At 39.6% G+C, this 19,380-nt stretch overlaps 1 long non-coding RNA gene across 1 annotated transcript in view; it reads left to right on the top strand.

The window, feature by feature from the left end:
* The first annotated feature begins 2,433 nt into the window (after positions 1–2,433).
* LOC135231534 (uncharacterized) overlaps positions 2,434–19,380 on the top strand; it is a 40,842-nt gene continuing 23,895 nt past the window's right edge. The window contains exons 1-2 of the long non-coding RNA XR_010322231.1: positions 2,434–2,600; positions 6,061–6,162. This is a non-coding gene — a long non-coding RNA (uncharacterized LOC135231534). The remainder of the gene's footprint in view (positions 2,601–6,060; positions 6,163–19,380) is intronic.

Genomic DNA, 19,380 nt, shown 5'->3' with positions numbered 1-19,380 from the left:
TGTGGAACAGACCATCAACTGCTCATATGCAAGTTCAAGCTGAAGCTGAAGAAAATTAGAACAAGTCCATGAGAGCCAAAGTACGACGAGTATATCCGACATGAATTCACAGACCATCTCAAGAATAGATTTGATGTGTTGAACGCTAACGACCGAAGACCAGACGAGTTGTGGAGTGACATCAAGGGCGTCATACATGAAGAAAGCAAGAGGTCATTAAAAATACAGGAAAGAAAGAAAAGATCAAAATGGATGTTAGAAGAGACTCTGAAACTTGCTCTTGAATGCTGAGTAGCTAAAACAAATGGAAGAAATCATGAAGTCAAAGAGCTAAACAGAAGATTTCAAAGAGTGGCTGAGAAGATAAAGTAAAGTATTATAATGACATGTGCAAAGACCTGAAGTTAGAAAACCAAAAGGGAAGGACACACTTGGCATTTCTCAAGCTGAACTAACTGAAGAAAAATTCAAGCCTCGAGTCGCAAAATTAAAGGATTCAATGGGGAAAATATTGAACAACACAGAAAATATCAAAAGATAGAAGGAATACACGGAGTCACTATACCAAAAAGAATTGGTCAACATTTAACCATCTGAAAAAAAAAATAATAGTAATTTTTTTTTTAGAGGAGGTAGTATATTTTCAGGAACCAGTGATAGTGAAGGTAGAGGTCCATGCTGCACTGAGGGCATTGGCAAAAAACAAGGCTCCATGAATTGACAGAATACCAATTGAGATATTTCAACAAATTGATGCAGTGCTGCAAGTGCTAACTCATCTATGCCAAGAAATTTGGAAGACGGCTACCTGGCCAACCGACTGGAAGAGATCCATATTTATTCCTATTTCAAAGAGAGGTGATCCATCTGAATGTGGAAATTATCTGACAATATTGTTAATATCACAGGTAAGTAAAATTTTGTTGAAGAGCATTCAAAAGCAGCTACAGTAGTACATCAACAGGAAATTGCCAGAAATTCAAGCCTGATTCAGAAGAGGACATGAAACCAGGAATATCATTGCTGTTGTTAGGTGAATCTTGGCTGAAAGCAGAAAAATGTTTACCTGTGTTTTATTGACTATGGAAAGGCACCGGACTGTGTATATCATAATGCATTTTGGGTAACTTTGGGAAGAATGGGAATTACAGAACGCTTAATTGTGCTCATGAAGAACCTGTACATAGGTCAAGAGAAGGCTGTTCGAAAAGAACAAGGTAATATTGCATGGTTTTAAGTCAGGAACGGTCAGAGATATGTCCTTTCACCATACTTAATCTGTATACTGAGCAAATAACCCAAGAAGCTGGACAATATGAAGAACAGGGCATCAGGATTGGAGGAAGACTCATTAAAATCTATTTTATGCAGATGACACAACCTTGCTTGCTGAAAGCGAAAAGGACTTGAAGCACTTCCTGATGAAGATCAAAGACTACTTCATTCAGTATGGATTACACTCAAAGAAAACAGAAATCCTCATAGCTGGATCAATAAGCAGCATCATGACAAAAGGGAGAAAAGATTGAAGTTGTCAAGAATTTCATTTTGCTTGGATCCACAATCAACACCCACAGAAGCAGCAGTAGAGAAATCAAAAGATGCATTGCGTTGGACAAATCTGCTGCAAAAGATCTCTTTAAAGTGTTCAAAAGCAAAGATGTCACTTTAAGGACTAAGGTGTGCTTTACTCAAGCCATGGTGTTTTCAATTGTCTCATATGCATGCGAAAGCTGGACAATGAATAAAGAAGACAGAAGAAGAATTGATGCCTTTCAATTATGGTGTTGTTGGAGAATATTGAATATACTGTGGATTGCCCAAAGAACAAACAAATCTATCTTGGAAGAAGTACAGCCAGAACGCTCTTTAGAAGCAAGGATGGTGATACTTTGTCTCACATAATTTTGACATGTTATCAGGAGACATTGGTCCCTGGAGAAGGACATCATATTTGATAAAGTAGAGGGTCAGTGAAAAAGAAGACCCTCAAGTGAGATGGATTGACAAAGTGACTCCAACAGTGGGCTCAAGCATAACAATGATTGTGAAGATGATGCAGGACTGGGCAGTGTTTCATTCTGTTGTGCATAGTATCACTATGAGTCAGAACCAACTAGTTGGCACCTAACAACAACAACAACAGCAACCACAACCAAGATACACTCTGCTGTTATCACTCCCCCTCCCTGGAAATTCTCCCAGATCTTGGTAGCTAACCCCTCCCTTACGTCCAGCCAACCACCAATCATTTTTCTCTCCTTCTAGAATATTCTAAATGAAATCATGCAGTATGTAGCCTTTGGAGTCTGTCTTCTTTCACTTAGCACAATGCATTTGAGATTCATCTATGTTGTGGCATGTATCAATAGTTTATTCTTCTTTATTGCTGAGTATGTATATTTTTTTGAGGCTAACTGGAATCTTCTTTTATAGGGAATGCCAGGATCTGAGGTATCTCAATGACCTATGTCTACCTTGGTTCATCTCATGATAGATCTTCAGCTGCTGTGCTTCAAATGTTTGAGATGCATGGTGTACCCTGCCAGAACCTAAGAAATACAGAGAAGAACTGACTGACCCATCTTGGAAAGGGCGAGGTACAAGAGGAGATTCAGTGTTCTCTGGTGACATTTGAAATTTTCACCTGGAGGTTGAGAAAAATGAACATAGACCATGAACACTGTGCATTAAACATTCCTTGTCCTTGAATTATGAAAACGTAATTAAGTGCAGCAAAGAATTACCAAAGAACTAGAAGCTAAGTGTCCTTGAACAGGAGAAAAGAGTGAGAGAAGGTTAGGACATCAGCAACACTCATATGTCCAGGGTTTAAAGAAGAAGTATCAAGAAAGATATCCCCTTAGTGCACTTCAAAAGCATGCTGTTATCTGTTAACCACCTGAAACAAGAGCTATCTTGGTTGGTATTCCAACTGATGTTCCTTGTAGAGATTCGCAATCTTAGTTACTACACTATAGAATCGCCTAGGGAATTTTTGAAAATTATACCAATGTCTGGGCTTCACCTCAGAGGGTTAGCCTTTATCAGAATTTAGAATCACCCTAGGGGGAGGTATATATTTTCTTCTGTGCTCATTTTTGCCCAGTGCCCCCAGGGTAAGACTAAAGCCCAAGCACACTAGAGGAATCCCACACCTTTCCTGAGAACAAAGGAACCACCGAAGCTAGAGTGAACAGTACTTCCTGCTAGCAAGGTTTTACATTTTTTAATTCATTTCTGGTGTCTGCGTATGACCATACCTCAGAGTTTTCAGGTAGGAATGAGTGTGAAGATTATACTGCTGCCAGTTTGCAGAAGGCACGTGCTTAAATGAAAGAAGTTTTCTAAGATAGGTGAAGTTTAAGCTTTGAAGTCTTTTTTTTTTTTTCCTCAGACTGGTGGCAGTCTGAGGCTTGTAGGGAAAAACTTGAGTGCTGTTTCAAGGTAAAACAGAGAGGTTTCTCAAAGTTTTAAGACAATTACAACTGGGGAACTACATAGCCCATTGAAAATGGAACCAGGTAGTCCAGGGTGGCTTTGTTATACAAATATGGGGTAAAAAGGGGAACTAAACCATAGAGAGGGCAGTTACGGGTAAGTCTATGAATATTGTAATAATTACACTCTGATTGGAAACCCTGGTGGCATAGTGGTTAAAAGCTCAGCTGTTAACCAAAAGGTCGGCATTTTGACTCCACCAGGTACTCCTTGGAAACCCTGTGGGGCAATTCTACTCTGTCCTATAGTGTTGTTATGAGTCAGAATCGACTCGACGGCAACAGGGGACACTCTGCTTGGTTACTGATTATTAATAGTTAGTGATTACAGGTAGTTTCACAGTATGTTTAGATCATGGTCATAAGATGCTTATAAGTATTTTCTTTGTCTCTCTTTTTTGTTGGAGACAGTACCCACATAGCACTCTTCCTGAGTACTTGTATTTTAAGGCGTGCAGATGGTCACTTGGTCAAGCCCCCTTAGTGCGTATGGTTTCACATAACTGGTTTTGACCATTGAAGGAAAACATGCTTTTCTTGAAAACACAGCTGTTAGTCTAGAAATCCAGATTAAGATTAAATAGCATGGTCAGTATGTTATGACTTTGTTTCACTGATCGCACTGAAAGTTGCCTTTCCCTGAGACAGGCTGAAGATTGTGGCTGGTTCATTTTTGTAGTACCAGTGCTTGGAATTATACGGCTTGGCACAGATGAATAGTCACTAATGTTTGTGGAGTTATTGAAAGACTGCTGACCTTGAGGAAAGCATTTCTCATATTGAAAATAAGGTTCAATCTCTGATTACCAAGTCTCTGGGTTGTCCAGTTATGCTTAGCACTACTTTCTCTTCTCATAACCAATTGCAGTTGAGTCGATTTCTCCTCCTGGTGACCACATGTGTATCATAGTAGAACTGTGCTCCATAGGGTTTTCAGTGGCTGATTTTTCAGAAGTAGATTGTCAGGCCTTTCTTCTGAGGCACACATGGGTGGGCTTGCACCTCCCACCTTTTGCTTAGCAGCCTAGCATGTTAACTCTTTGTACCACCCAGGGTCTCCTTAGTTTCTAATTAAAAAAAAAAAAAAAAAGAAAACAAAAAACTCAAACCATTTGCTGTTGACTCAGCTCCATGATGATTCATGGTGACCCCATGTGTTGCAGAGTAGAACTGCTCTCCACAGAGTTTTCAAGTCTTTGACTTTGGGGAAGCAGATCACCAGGCTTTTCTTCCAAGGTACCTCTGGAAGGTTTGAACCACCATTTTTGGTTAGTAGCCCAGCAACTAACTGTTTGCGCCACCCATAGTTTCTCATAGTGAAGGCCAATTTAACAAGTCAAATACAGTAGACGCTATTAGCACACAACTTATTTACATATACCTGTAGGTATAAATGGTGATGTGTAGTGAATGTATGGTACGTGTGTATATGTATATCCCAGACTGTTGAATGGGCAAAAATTTTAATGTGCATTACTGTAAAAGTTTGATTGCACATCCTTATCAAACATACAAATATAAATGTAATACAGTAATTACAGAGAAAACAGTTGAGAAGTTGACAGGAGAACAAGAGGTACTTTAGTATTGATATACATGGCACACATTAAAGCTTCTAAATATTTTGTCTAGGTAATAGGTAGAAATTCTTTTTTAAGACGAAGTCTAAAGATGTCTGTACTTAGAAAACTCCAAATCTATTTCCAAGACTTTTGTCCTAGTTACCTACAGCTGCTTAACACAAATACCTAGAGCTGCTGTAACACAAATACTTTTGTCCTTGTTACTCTACGTAGAGCTGCTGTAACAAAATACACAAAGTGAGTGGCTTTAAAGATGAGACATTTGTTTTCTCAGTTTTGGAGGCTAAAAGTCCAAATCAGGGTCTTAGCCATGTCAATTCCTTTGTTGTTAGCCCTGGGCACTCCTTGGTTCCTTGGCATTCCTTGGTTTGTGGATGATCCTTACTTAGCATCTGTCTTGTACCTCTGTGAGTCTCAGTGTCTATTACATTCTTTTTTATAACTCAGAATGGGTTAGGTTTGGAATTCACCCTACACTGGTATGGTCTAAGTAGCATACCCAAAACAAACAAACAAACAAACAAACACACATTATTTCCAATCACATCCACAGGTACAAAGGTTAGGATTTCACTACATATTTTGGGTTCATAATTCAATCCATAACAGCTCTTCTCTGCTCTTCTTCCATGCAGAGAGAATGGAGCGTGCTCCTAACAGAGGTTGGAAATAGAGGACAGACAGTAAGACAGGCCCAAGGTGTTCACAGAGATGGTACAGGGGGGAATGAGAGAGGGTTATTTCAAGGGCATGTGAGGTCATGGACAGCATCTCCTACTCATAAGACATAGTTGCAGTAGTTCGGTGTGGTAATGTTTGGGCATGCCAAGATTACATCTAAGAAAACAGACCAAATTGTTCTTTTAGGGCATAAAAATCTGTAAAATAGAATACTTAAAAAATTTTTTTGAATTCTTTTTTGAATTATTAGCAAAACCATTATTACTCTTATAGTAATTGAATGGTTTACTTTATAGGTAGGCAATGGGAGCATGAATTCAAAGACCCAGCCCTTCTCTGGTTTCCTTGTGAGGCAAAGGATCTGTCTGGAGTTCTGTTTGTCACTGGAGACCATGATTGTGAGTATTTCTGTATTTAAAGGTATGATTGTGTTGACCAGATAAGCTATTACTAAACTGGTGAAAAATTAAGGAACATACATTATTATAAACCATGTGTTATTAACGAACTGTCCATGTATTTTACATTTTAGACTAGGCAAGACTTCCTTCCTGGAGAGATGAAGCAGAACATACCTGGCCTTTAACTTCATCTGTTCATGTTCTTTTGTTCTTATTTATTGGTTTGCTTCAGGAAAGTACAATCCATGTCTTCAAGGACTTTCCATAATAAATTGAAGTTATTAGATATGGAGGAATTTAGAGCCATTTCCTCTTGTTTTCTTGTCTCCGTTTGAGTGGGGAGGGAGGGCAGAAAGATGTTGTGTGTATGTATGTCTCTCTGTCTCTCTCTCGTTTTTGGAGTAAAACACACAATTACCAAATATTTTCAAAGTGAAGCCCACAAGTGACATGAAATGATAACAGCTTACGTTTCAAAAGGGGGTGTTTGAGTTTCAGAGAAGGTACAGTATCTAGTGATGATGAGTCCATTGAGTAGGTGGCCAAAGTATAGACCAAGTAAAAGTTCGTAAGAAAGATTGTAATTTAAAAATCACTAAGATTTTTGAACTTCGAGTAGCTAAAATGAGAGGAACAAATGATGAAGTAAAAGAGCTGAACAGAAGATTTCAAAGGGTAGCTTGAGAAGAAAAAGTATTATAACGAAATGTGCAAAGACCTGGAGTTAGAAAACCGAAAGGGAAGAACATGTGTGGCATTTCTCAGGCTGAAAGAACTGAGGAAAAAATTCAAGCCTCAAGTAGCCATATTGAAGAATTTTATGGGGAAAATATTAAACAATGCAGGAAGCATCAAAAGAAAATGGAAGGAATACAGAGAGCCACTGTACCAAAAAGAATTGGTTGATGTTCAGCCATTTCAAGAGGTAGCATATGATCAAGAATTGATGGTACTGAAGGAAGAAGTCTAAGTTGTGCTGAAGGCATTGGTGAAAAACAAGTCTCCGGGGATTGACAGAATTACCAATTGAGATGTTTTGAGAAATGGATGCAGCACTGGAAGTGCTCATTTGTCTATGCCAAGAAATTTGGAAGACAGCTACCTGGCCAACTGACTGGAAGTTATCCATATTTATGCCATTCCAAAGAAAGATGATCCAACCAAATGCAGAAATAACCAGGGATATCATTGCTAATGTTAGGTAGCTCTTAGCTGAAAGCAGAGAATACCAGAAAGATGTTTACCTGTGTTTTGTTAACTAGGCAAAGGCATTCGACTGTGTATATCATAACAAATTATGGATAACATTGTGAAGAGTGGAAATTCCAGAACACTTAATAGTGCTCATGAGGAATTTGTGCATAGATCAAAAGGTAGTCATTCAAAGAGAGCAAGGGGCATACTGCACAGTTTAAAGTTAGGAAGGGTATGAGTCAGGGTTGTATCCTTTCACCATACTTATTCAATCTGTATGCTGAGCAAAGAATCCGAGAAGCTGGACTCTGTGTAGAAAAATGTGCCATCAGGATTGGAGGATGGCTCATTAACAACCTGTGTTATGCAGATGACAAAACCTTGCTTGCTGAAAGTGAAGGGGACTTGAAGCACTTACTGATGAAGATCAAAGACTGTGGCCTTCCGTATGGACTGTACCTCAATATAAAGAAAACAAAAATGCTCACAACTGGACCAGTAGGTAACATCATGATAAATGGGGAAAAGATTGAGGTTGTCAAGGACTTTATTTTACTTGGATTCACTGTCAACACCCATGGAAGCCCCAGTAAAGAAATCAAAAGATGCATTGGATTGGGCAAATCTGCTGCATAAGACCTCTTTAAAGTGTTTAAAAGCAAAGATATTACTTTAAGAACTAAAGTGTGCTTCACTCAAGCCATGGTGTTTTCAATTGTCTCATATGCATGGAAAAGTGGACAGTGAATAAGGGAGAGCCAAGAATAATTCATGCCTTTGAATTATGGTGTTGAGAAAGAATATTGAATATACCATGGACTGCCAAAAGAATGTACAAATCTGTCTTGGAAGAAGTGCAGCTCGAATTCTCCTTAGAAGCGAGGATGGTGACACTTTTTCTCACATACTTTGGACATATTATTAGGAAGGATCAGTCCCTAGAGAAGGATATCATGCTCTGTAAAGAGTCAGCAAAAAAGAGGAGACCCTCAATGAGATGGACTGACACAGTGGCTACAACAGTGGGCTTAAACATGACAAAGATCATGAGGATGGTGCAGGACCAGGCAGTATTTAGTTCTGTTGTACATAGGGTCACTAGCAGTTGGAATTGACTCGACGGCACTTAACAACAGCAACAAGATTAGATGAAGGCCTTTGGAGTCAAATAGAATAAGTTAAGAAGATTTCCACGCTTGGTGAATGAGAGGGAATGATCAGCAGGTTGGTAGATGCTGTCAAGAAGAAGGTGGAGAGGGTATTATTGGCAGGGGTGATGAAATAGTAGTTTGAAGGAATTTGGGGGCACAGAAGATTTCTGTGCTACCTCCAGAGCAATATGGAGTGTGGAGAGAGTACAGAGCCTTAGTTTGAGAAGACTGCATTGTTACTCATGTCTTCAAGGCTTCACTCAAAGGCAAGCAGCTAGAGAAAAACTTCAGGGAAGAGGTTAGGCTTAAAAGGAGATTGGTAGATTAACATGTTTGCTTGGATGGAGGATTTGGGAGTGGAGAAATGAAGAAAGGGTCCCAGAGTGTACAGAGCAGCAGAGCAGTATTGGAACGAGAGTTTAGGAGGTGATGGAAGGAGAGGAGGCACTGTGGATACTCTAGTTATCGTGTCTGTCTTTAGGGCATGTAGCTTGGTCTTATCTTTCTCAGCTGCACTGAGTATGACATCAATGAGCAAACCACTTGGTCTTTTCAAAACCAAAATCTGATTATTTTAAACAATGTTGGCCACCAGCTTGAAGTCATCCAGTTGTTTGCCTTTGAAGATAGACTTTGTTTAAATGTTTTACAGGCCTCTGCGTGATTGGAAGAAAGGCCTGGCAATCCATTTAAAAAAAGTTAGCCATTGTAAACTCTAAATTTGATTCAGATGGCAATTGGTGTTTAACTGGGCATGGTCATCCCATTCTCTGCTTCTCCACCAGTGTTTTATACCAGTTTCCTCCCCATCTCTCCTTTCAGCCGTATTGACTTCTTCAATCTCTCATATTCTCTAAGCCTGACTAGCCTTGGAGCTTTTTTGTGTGCTATTTTTATAGCCTGGATCGTTTCTTCTGGATTGTATGACATAGTTAACTACTATTCATCCTTGAGATCTCAGTTCAAACATTCTTCCTCAGGGAAATCTTACCTGATATCCCTCATCACATAAAATCCTCCCCTGCTAATCCAGAATAATCTTCCTGTCTGCTGTTTAGCAACCTTAATTCCTTCTACAAACTTAATTCCCTTTTGCCATATAACCTAACATATTAATAGGTTCTGGGGCTAGGATGTAGACACCTTTGGGGGCCATTATTCTGCCTATTACAGGTCCCTAGTCTTTGTGGGGCCCTATCTAGAAAGATAAACTAGTCAGGGTCCTTTCCACACCTGCAGATGTGGTAATGCACATCACTTCTATACCTTTCACTTTATTGCCAGGCTCAACAGCAAGACTGCTTACAAATCTGTCTAATTTATTATGTGTCTATATGCAGTGTGCATCAAGGAAAGACAGTAAAGGAGAAGAATGTAGTTTACATAAGCCAAATGACTCTTTGGACCTCAGTTTTATTATTTCTAAAATGTAGAGATGGAATTAGACATTTAAGTTCTTGGAATCTTCAAGCACAGAGTGAGAACATGACTGTATAAGCGTTCTGATTTAGTTGCCTTGAGAGTTTTAACTTTTATTGCTTATGAGAACTAAAAAATTAAAAACTACCAAATGTCTCTATGACTTCTGTTTTTGCCTCATTCTTTCTGGAAATTGGCTTGTGTAGAAATTTGGTAAATTCTGGAACATAGTTGAAATCTGATTTTAAACAATGCTTTGATAGTCTTATTGCTAAAGAAGAATTTGGAAAACTTACATACAAGAGACTGAGTCTTTTAGTAATTATAAGATCTTTTTTTTATTATACTTTAGATGAAGGTTTACAGAACAAACTAGTTTCTCATTAAACTAAACACATATTGTTTTATGACATTGGTTAACAACCCAACGACATGTCCACACTCTCCGTTTTTCAACTTTGGTTTCCCCATTACCAGCTTACCTGTCCCCTCCTGCCTTCTAGCCCTTGCCCCTGGGCTTGTGTGCCCCTTTAGTTTCATTTTGTTTTACGGGCCTGTCCAATCTTTGGCTGAAGGGTGAACCTCAGGAGTGACTTCGTTACTGAGCTGAAAGGGTGTCCGGGGGTATAAGATCTTTTCTGAGGCTGATATTAAACTATTGTTTTAGTACATACACTGATTCTTGGCTCAGTTCACAGACCCTTAGAAGAAATACAACCAGATTGCTCCTTAGAATCAAGGATGGTGAGACTTTGGCTTACTTTGGACGTGTCCTCAGGAAATATCAATCACTAGAAAAGGATCATTTGGTAAAGTAGAGGGTAAGTGAAAACTAGTGAAACACTCAGTGAGATGGATTGACACAATTTCCACAACAATGGACTCAAACATACCAACGATCTTGAAGATTACACAGGACCAGGCAATGTTTTGTTCTATTATACATAGTGTTGCTATGAGTTGGAGCCAACTTGATGGAAACTAACAACAACATCCCCTGCTAGACTCCCACAGCACTAATTTTATCCCTGTCATAGCATTTGTCACACTCTTGAGGGCAAATGCTGTCTGCCCACTCCTAGATTCCAAAGACACCGCTCATTTGTCAGTTTTTCGTACTGTGGTGGTGTGAGTGTTGTGATGCTTGAAGCTATGCCACCAGTATATCAAATGCCCAGAGGGTCACCTATCATGGACAGGTTTCAGGGGAGCTTCCAGACTAAGATAGACTAAAAAGAAGGACTTGGTGGTCTACTTCTAAAGAAATTGATGAGTACAGACCCACGTAAGAGCCCAGGGAATGACTTTTGTGCAGGGTGGTGGAGAGGGATTGAAAACCTATCCTGGGGAGGTATGAAGTTATCAGGAGGCAGGATGCACCTAATTTGAGGCCGTGAGCCCCCAGTGTGTGCTTCCATCAGATTCCACATAAATTCAAAGGTAAAATTATTAAAAATTGCAAGAAGTGAGTGATTTCAGGGCATTAAAATCCAAGCCTCCAGAGTCTTTGGAATCTTTGTTGTTTTTAGATACTGTTGAATCAGTTCTGGGTCATGGGGACCCTGTATACAACAATACACTGCCCAGTCCTGTGACATCCTCACAATTATTGCTATGCTTGAGCCTATCATTGCAGTCACTGTGTCAGTCCATCTTGTTGAGGGTTGTCTTAGTTAACTAGTGCTGCTGTAACAGAAATATGACGAGTGGGTGGCTTTAACAAAGAGAAGTTTATTTCCTCACAGTAAAGTAGGCTAAAAGTCCAAATTCTAGATGTCAGCTCCAGGGGAAGCCTTTCTCTCTCTGTCAGTTCTGGAGGAAGGTCCTTGTCCTCAATCCTCCCGTGGTCGAGGAGCTTCTCAGGCACAGGGACCCCAGCCCAAAGGATGCACTCTGCTCTTGGTGCTGCTTTCTTGGTGGTATGATGTCCCCCACTCTCTGCTTGCTTCCCTTTTATTTCTTGAGAGATAAAAGGTGGTGCAGGCCACACCCCAGGGAAACTCCCTTTACCTTGGATCAGGGAGGTAACCTGGGTAAGGTTGGTGTTACAATCCCACCCTAATCCTTTTAACATAAAACTACAATCACAAAATGGAGGACAACCACAGAATACTGAGAATCATGGCCTAACCAAGTTGATACACACATTTTTGGGGGAACATAATTCAATCTATGATAAGGGTCTTCCTCTTTTTCGCTGACGTTCTACCTTACCAAGCATGTTGTCCTTCTCTGGGGACTGGTCCTTCCTGATAATATGTCCAAAGTATGCGAGAGGAAGTCTCCCCATGCTGTCTTTAAGGAGCATTCTGGCTGTACTTGCTCCAAGACAGATTTGTTCATTCTTTTGGCAGTCCGTGGTGTATTCAATATTCTTTATCAACACACTAATTCAAAGGCATCTAATCCTCTTCTGTCTTCCTTATTCATTGCCCAGCTTTCTTATACATATGAGGATATTGAAAATATAATGGCTTGGTTAAGGTGCACCTTCGGCCTCAAAGTGACATCTTTGCTTTTTAACACCTTAAAGAGGTCTTTTGCAGTACGATGCATGGTTTGATTTCTTGACTGCTGCTTCCATGGGTGTTGGTTGCGGATCCAAGTAAAATGAAATCCTTGACAGTTTCAGTCTTTTCTTCATTTATTGTGATGTTGCTTATTGGTCCAGTTGTAAGGATTTTTATTTTCTTTATGTTGAGGTGTAATCCATATTGTAGGCTGTGGTCTTTGATCTTCACCAGTAAGTGCTTCAAGTTCTCTTCACTTTTAGCAAGCAAGGTTGTGTCATCTGCATATCACAGGCTGCTAATGAGTCGTCCTCTAATCTCAGTACCATGTTCTTCTTCATATGGTCCAGGTTTTGAATTATTTGCCCAGCATACAGATTGGATATGCATGGTGAAAGGAAATACACCTCTCCTGATTTTACACATGCAGTATCCCCTTGTTCTGTTCAAAAGACTGCCTCTTGGTCCATGTACAGGTTCCCATGAACACAATTAAATGTTCTGAAATTCTTGTTCTTTGCAATGTTATCCATAATTTGTTATAATCCACACAGTCGAATTCCTTTGCATTCTCAGTAAAACATATGTAAACATTTTTCTGGTATTCTCTGCTTTTAGCCTAGATCCATCTGACATCAGCAATGATGTCCTTCGTTCCACATCCTCTTCTAAATCCAGCTTGAATTTCTAGTTGTTCCCTCCTGGTGTACTGCTGCAACCATTTTTGAATGACCCTCAGCAAAATTTTACTTGGGTCTAATATTAGTGATATTGTTTGATAATTTCTGTATTCTGTTGGATGACCTTTCATTGGAATGGGCACAGATATGGATCTCTTCCAGTCAGTTGGCCAGACAGCTGTCTTCCAAATTATTTGGCAGGTAAGTGTGCACCTGCAATGCTGTATCTGTTGGCTGAAACATCTCAATTGGTGTTCTGTCAATTCCTGGAACCTTGTTTTTCACCATGCCTTCAGTGCAGCTTGGACTTCTTCCTTCAGTACCATCGGCTCTTGAGCATATGCTGTCTCCTGGAATGATTGAACATCGACCAATTCTTTTTGGTACAATGACTCTGTGTATTCCTTCCATCTTCTTTTGATGTTTCCTGGGTCATTCAATATTTTGCCCATATAACCCTTTATATGGCATCTCCAGGCTTGAATCTTTCCACTTGAGAGATGCCAAGCATGTTCTTCTCTTTTGGTTTTCTCACTCCAGTTCTTTGCAATTTCATTATAATAGTTCGCTTTTTCTTCTCGAGCAGCCTATTGGAATATTTCATTCAGCTCTTTTACTTCATCATTTCTTCCATTCACCTCAGCAGCTCTGTGTTCAAGAGCAAGATTCAGAGTCTCTTCTGATGTCCATTCTGGCCTTTTTTCCTTTCCTGTCTTTTTAATGATCTTTTGCTTTTTTCATGTACGGTGTCCTTTAAGTCATCCCACAACTCATCTGATCTTCAGTCATTAGTGTTCAATGCTTCAAATCTATTCTTGTGATGGTCCCTACATTCAGGTTGGATGTACTCAAGTTTGTATTTTGCTCTCATGGACTTGTTTTAATTTTCTTTATCTTCATCTTGATCTTGCATATGAGTAACTGATAGTTTGTCATACTATGGTGGCTTCCATGTTGCTATGGTTCTGGAAGTTATGCCACTGATATTTCAAATCACCCATGGCAGACGGATTAGGCAGACAGACTAGGAAGAAGGACCTGGCGGCCTACATCTGAAAAAATTGGCTGATGAACCTGATAAACAGCAGAAAAACTTTGTCTGATATAGTGCTGGATAATGAGCCCCTCAGGTTTGAAGACACTCAAAATTAGACTGGGGAAGAGCTGCCTCCTCAAAGTAGAGTAGACCTTAATGATGTGAATGGAGTCAGGCTTTCGAGACCTTCATTTGCTAATGTGGCATGACTCAAAATGAGAAAAAACAGCTGAAAATATCCACTAATGATCAGAATGTAGAATGTACAAAATAGGAATCTAGGAAAATTGGAAATCGTCAAAAATAAAATGGAACGCATAGAAATCTATATTCTAGGCATTAGTGTGCTGAAATGGACTGGTATTTGCCATTTTGAATCAGACAATCATATGTGCTATTATGCCGGGAATGACAAATTAAAGAGGAATGGTGTCACATTCATCGTCAAAAAGAACATTTCAGGAACTATCGTGAAGTACAACACTGTCAGAGAGAGAGAACTGTCAGTGATAAGATAATATCCGTGGGCATACACAGAAGATGAGTTAATACAAGTATTATTCAAATTTACTCACCAATGACTAAGAGCAAAGATGAGGAAACAAGATTTTTACTAACTTCTGCTGTCTGAAATTGATCAAGCATACAATCAAGACGTATTGATAAATACTGGTGACTGGAATGTGAAAATTGGAAACAAAGGAGAAGGATTGGTTGTTGGAAAATATGGGCTTGGTGACAGAAATGACTCCAGAGCTCTCATGACAGAATTTTGCAAGACCAACGACTTCTTCATTGCAAGTACCTTTTTTCAAAACAAGCAACTATGCACATGGACCTTGCCTAATGGGATACACAAGAATCAAATCAACTACATCTGTGGAAAGAGAAGATGGAGAAGCTCAATATCATCAGTTAGAACAAGGCCAGGGGCCAACTGTGGAACAATTTCAGAGATCCCCCAAAATAATTTCAGGTAAATAAGAAATAAGCCTAACCCATTCAATTAAAATAGACTGAAACCCTGCCCTTCCATAATGTAAATTTGGATAAACGCACAATTGATGATAGGCTGTCTTCCTCCAAGACAGGCTAACACCACTCATTTTATTATGCTGACGTTAAAGTAACCTGCATTTTATACAGAAGGGACCCTGCTTAAGGCATGACAGATTGTTTCATTTTTCTTAATGTTTTGATGAGCAATATTACCTCCGCCCAAAGGCTAATATTAATAACACTGAGAAAACTTTTTAAAAAAATTTTTATTGTGCTTTAAGTGAAAGTTTACAAATCAAGTCAGTCTCTCACACAAAAACAGATATACACCTTGCTACATACTCCCGATTGCTCTCCTCCTAATGAGACAGCCTGCCGTCTCCTTCCACTCTCTTTTTGTGTCCATTTCGCCAGGTTTTAACCCCCTTTATCCTCTCATCTCCTCTCCAGGGAGGAGATGCCAACATACTCTCAAGTGTCCACCTGATCCAAGAAGCTCATTCCTCACCAGCATCCCTGTCCAACCCATTGTCCGGTCCAATCCCCGTCTGAAGAGTTGGCTTTGGGAATGGTTCCTGTCCTGGGCCAACAGAAGGTCTGGGGGCCATGACCACCAGAGTCCTTCTAGTCTCAGTCAGACCATTAAGTCTGGTCTTTTTACGAGGATTTGGGGTCTGCATCCCACTGGTCTCCTGTTCCCTCAGGGGTTCTCAGTTGTGTTCCCTGTCAGGGCAGTCATCTGTTGTAGCCAGGCACCATCTAGTTCTTCTGGTCTCAGGCTGATGTAGTCTCTGGTTTATGTGGCCATTTCTGTCTCTTGGCCTCATAATTGCCTTGTGTCCTTGGTGTTCTTCATTTTGCTTTGATCCAGGTGGGTTGAGACCAATTGAGGTGTCTTAGGTGGCTCCTTGCTAGCATTTAAGACCCCAGACTCCACTGTCCAAAGTGGGATGCAGAATGTTTTCTTAATAGATTTTATTATGCTAATTGACTTAGATGTCCTCTGAAACCATGGTCCACAAACCCCTGCCCCTGCTACTCTGGCCTTGGAAGCATTCAGTTTATTCAGGAAACTTCTTTGCTTTTGGTTTAGTCCAGTTGTGCTGACCTCGCCTGTACTGTGTGTTGTCTGTCCCATCACCTAAAGTAGTTCTTACCTACTATCTAATTAGTGAATAGCCCCTCTTACCCTCCCTCCCTCCCCGCTCTCGTAACCATCAAAGAATATTTTCTTCTCTCTTTAAACTATTTCTCGAGTTCTTATAATAGTGGTCTTATACAATATTTGTCCTTTTGCAACTGAGTAATTTCACTCAGTGTAATGCCTTCCAGATTCCTCCATGTTATGAAATATTTCAGATTCATCACTGTTCTTTATCAATGAGTAGTATTCCATTGTGTGAATACACTGTAATTTATTTATCCATTCATCCATTGATGGGCACCTTGGTTGCTTCCATCTTTTTGCTATTGTAAACAGTGCTGCAATAAACATGGGTGTGCATATATCTGTTCCTGTAAAGGCTCTCATTTCTCTAGGATATATTACAAGGAGTGGGATTGCTGGATCGTATGGTAGTTCTATTTCTAGTTTTTTAAGGAAGCGCCAAATTGATTTCCAAAGTGGTCGTACCATTTCACATTCCCACCAGCAGTGTATTTGTGTTCCAGTCTCTGCACAACCTCTCCAACATTTATTAGTATGTGTTTTTTGGGTTAATGCCAGCCTTGTTGGACTGAGATGAAATCTCATTGTCATTTTGACTTGCATTTCTCTAATGGCTAATGATTGTGAATATTTCCTCATGTATCTTCTAGCTACCTGAATGTCTTCTTTAGTGAAGTGTCTGTTCATATCTTTTGCCCATTTTTTAAATTGAGTTATTTGTCTTTTTGTAGTTGAGTTTTTGCAGTATTATGTAGATTTTAGAGATCAGGTGCTGATAGGAAACGTCATAGCTAAAAACTTTTTCGCAATCTGTAGGTAATCTTTTTACTCTTTTGGTGAAGTCTTTGGATGAGTAAAGGTGTTTGATTTTTAGAAGCTCCCAGTTACCTAGTTTTTCTTCTGCATTATTAGTAATGTTTTGTATACTCTTTTTTTTATGCCATACATTAGGGCTGCTAATGTTGTCCCTGTTTTTTCTTCCATGATCTTTATCGTTTTAGATTTTATGTTTAGGTCTTTGATCCATTTTGTGTTAGTTGTTGTGCATGGAGTGAGGTATGGGTCTTATTTCATTTTTTTGTAGTTGGATATCCAGCTATGCCAGCACCATTTGTTAAAAAGACTGTCTTTTCCCCATTTAACTGTTTTGGGGCCTTTGTCAAATATCAACTGCTCATATGTGGATGGATTTATGACTGGATTCTCAATTCTGTTCCATTGGTCTGTGTATCTGTTGTTGTACCAATGCCAGGCTATTTTGATTACTGTGGTGATATAATAGGTTCTAAAATCAGATAAAGTAAGGCCTCCCACTTTGTTCTTCTTTTTCAGTAATGCTTTACTTATCGGGGGCCTCTTTCCCTTCCATATGAAGCTGGTGATTTGTTTCTCCATCTTATTAAAGAACGTCGATGGAATTTGGGTCAGAATTGCATTAAATCTATAGATCGCTTTTGGTAGCATAGACATTCTTACAATGTTAAGTCTTACTATCCATGATCAAGGTATGTTTTTCCACTTACGTAGGTCTCTCTTGGTTTCTTGCAGAAGTGTTTTGTAGTTTTCTTTGTATAACCCTTTTACGTCTCTGGTAAGATATATTCCTAAGTATTTTATTTTCTTGGGGGCTACTGTAAATGGTATTGATTTGGTGATTTCCTCTTCAATGTTGAAAACTGTATTATCGAAGAATAAGTTTAAATATGTGTTAATTGATTATGAAGTTATCACATATGTTGTTGTTGCTGTTAGGTGCTGTCGAGTCGGTTCCGACTCATACTGACCCTATGCACTACAGAACGAAACACTGCCCAGTCCTGAGCCATCCTTACAATCATTGTTATGCTTGAGCTTATTGTTGCAGCCACTGTGTCAATCCACCTCATTGAGAGTCTTCCTCTTTTCCACAGACCCTGTACTCTGCCAAGCATGATGTCCTTCTCCAGGGACTAATCCCTCCTGACAACATGTCCGAAGTATGTAAGACACAGTCTCGCCATCCTTGCCTGTAAGGAACATTCTGGCTGTACTTCTTCTAAGACAGATTTGTTCGTTCTTTTGCTAGTCCGTGGTATATTCAATATTCATCGCCAACACCACAATTCAAAGGCATCAACTCTTCTTTGGTCTTCCTTACTAATTGTCCAGCTTTCACATGCATATGATGCAATTGAAAATACCATGGCTTGGGTCAGGCGCACCTTAGTCTTCAAGGTGACATCTTTGCTTTTTCAACGCATTAAAGAGGTTCTTTACAGCAGATTTACCCAGTGTGATGTGTCTTTTGATTTCTTGACTGCTGCTTACATGGCTGTTGATCGTGGACCCAAGTGAAATGAAATCCTTGACAACTTCAGTCTTTTCTCCATTTATCATGATGTTGCTCATTGGTCCACTTGTGAGGATTTTTGTTTTCTTTATGTTCAGGTGCAATCCATTCTGAAGGCTGTGGTCTTTGATCTTCATTAGTAGGTGCTTCAAGTCCTCTTCACTATCAGCAAGCAAGGTTGTGTCATCTGCATATCGCAGGTTGTTAATGAGTCTTCCTCCAATCCTAATGCCCTGTTCTTCTTCATATAGTCCAGCTTCTCGTATTATTTGGTAATCATACAGATTCAATAGGTATGGTGAAGGAATACAACCCTGGCGCACACCTTTCCTGACTTTAAACCAATCAGTATCCCCTTGTTCTGTCTGAACAACTGCCTCTTGATCTATGTAAAGTTTCCTCATGAGCACAATTAAATGTTCTGGAATTCCCTTTCTTCACAGTGTTATCCATAATTTGTTATGATCCACACAGTCAAATGCCTTTGCATAATTAATAAAACACAGGTAAACATCCTTCTGGTATTTTCTGCTTTCAGCCAGGATCCATCTGACATCGGCAATGATATCCCTGGTTCTACATCCTCTTCTGAAACCAGCCTGAATTTTTGGCAGTTCCCTGTCGATATACTGCTGCAGCCATTTTTGAATGATCTTCAGCAAAATTTTGCTTGCGTATGATATTAATGATATTGTTCTATAATTTCCACATTCGGTTCGATCACCTTTC

Source organism: Loxodonta africana, chromosome 6, assembly GCF_030014295.1.
Source record: "Loxodonta africana isolate mLoxAfr1 chromosome 6, mLoxAfr1.hap2, whole genome shotgun sequence".
Taxonomy (NCBI): domain Eukaryota; kingdom Metazoa; phylum Chordata; class Mammalia; order Proboscidea; family Elephantidae; genus Loxodonta; species Loxodonta africana.
Note: the sequence above shows the minus strand (reverse complement) of the source record. Positions and strands in the feature narration are given on the sequence as shown.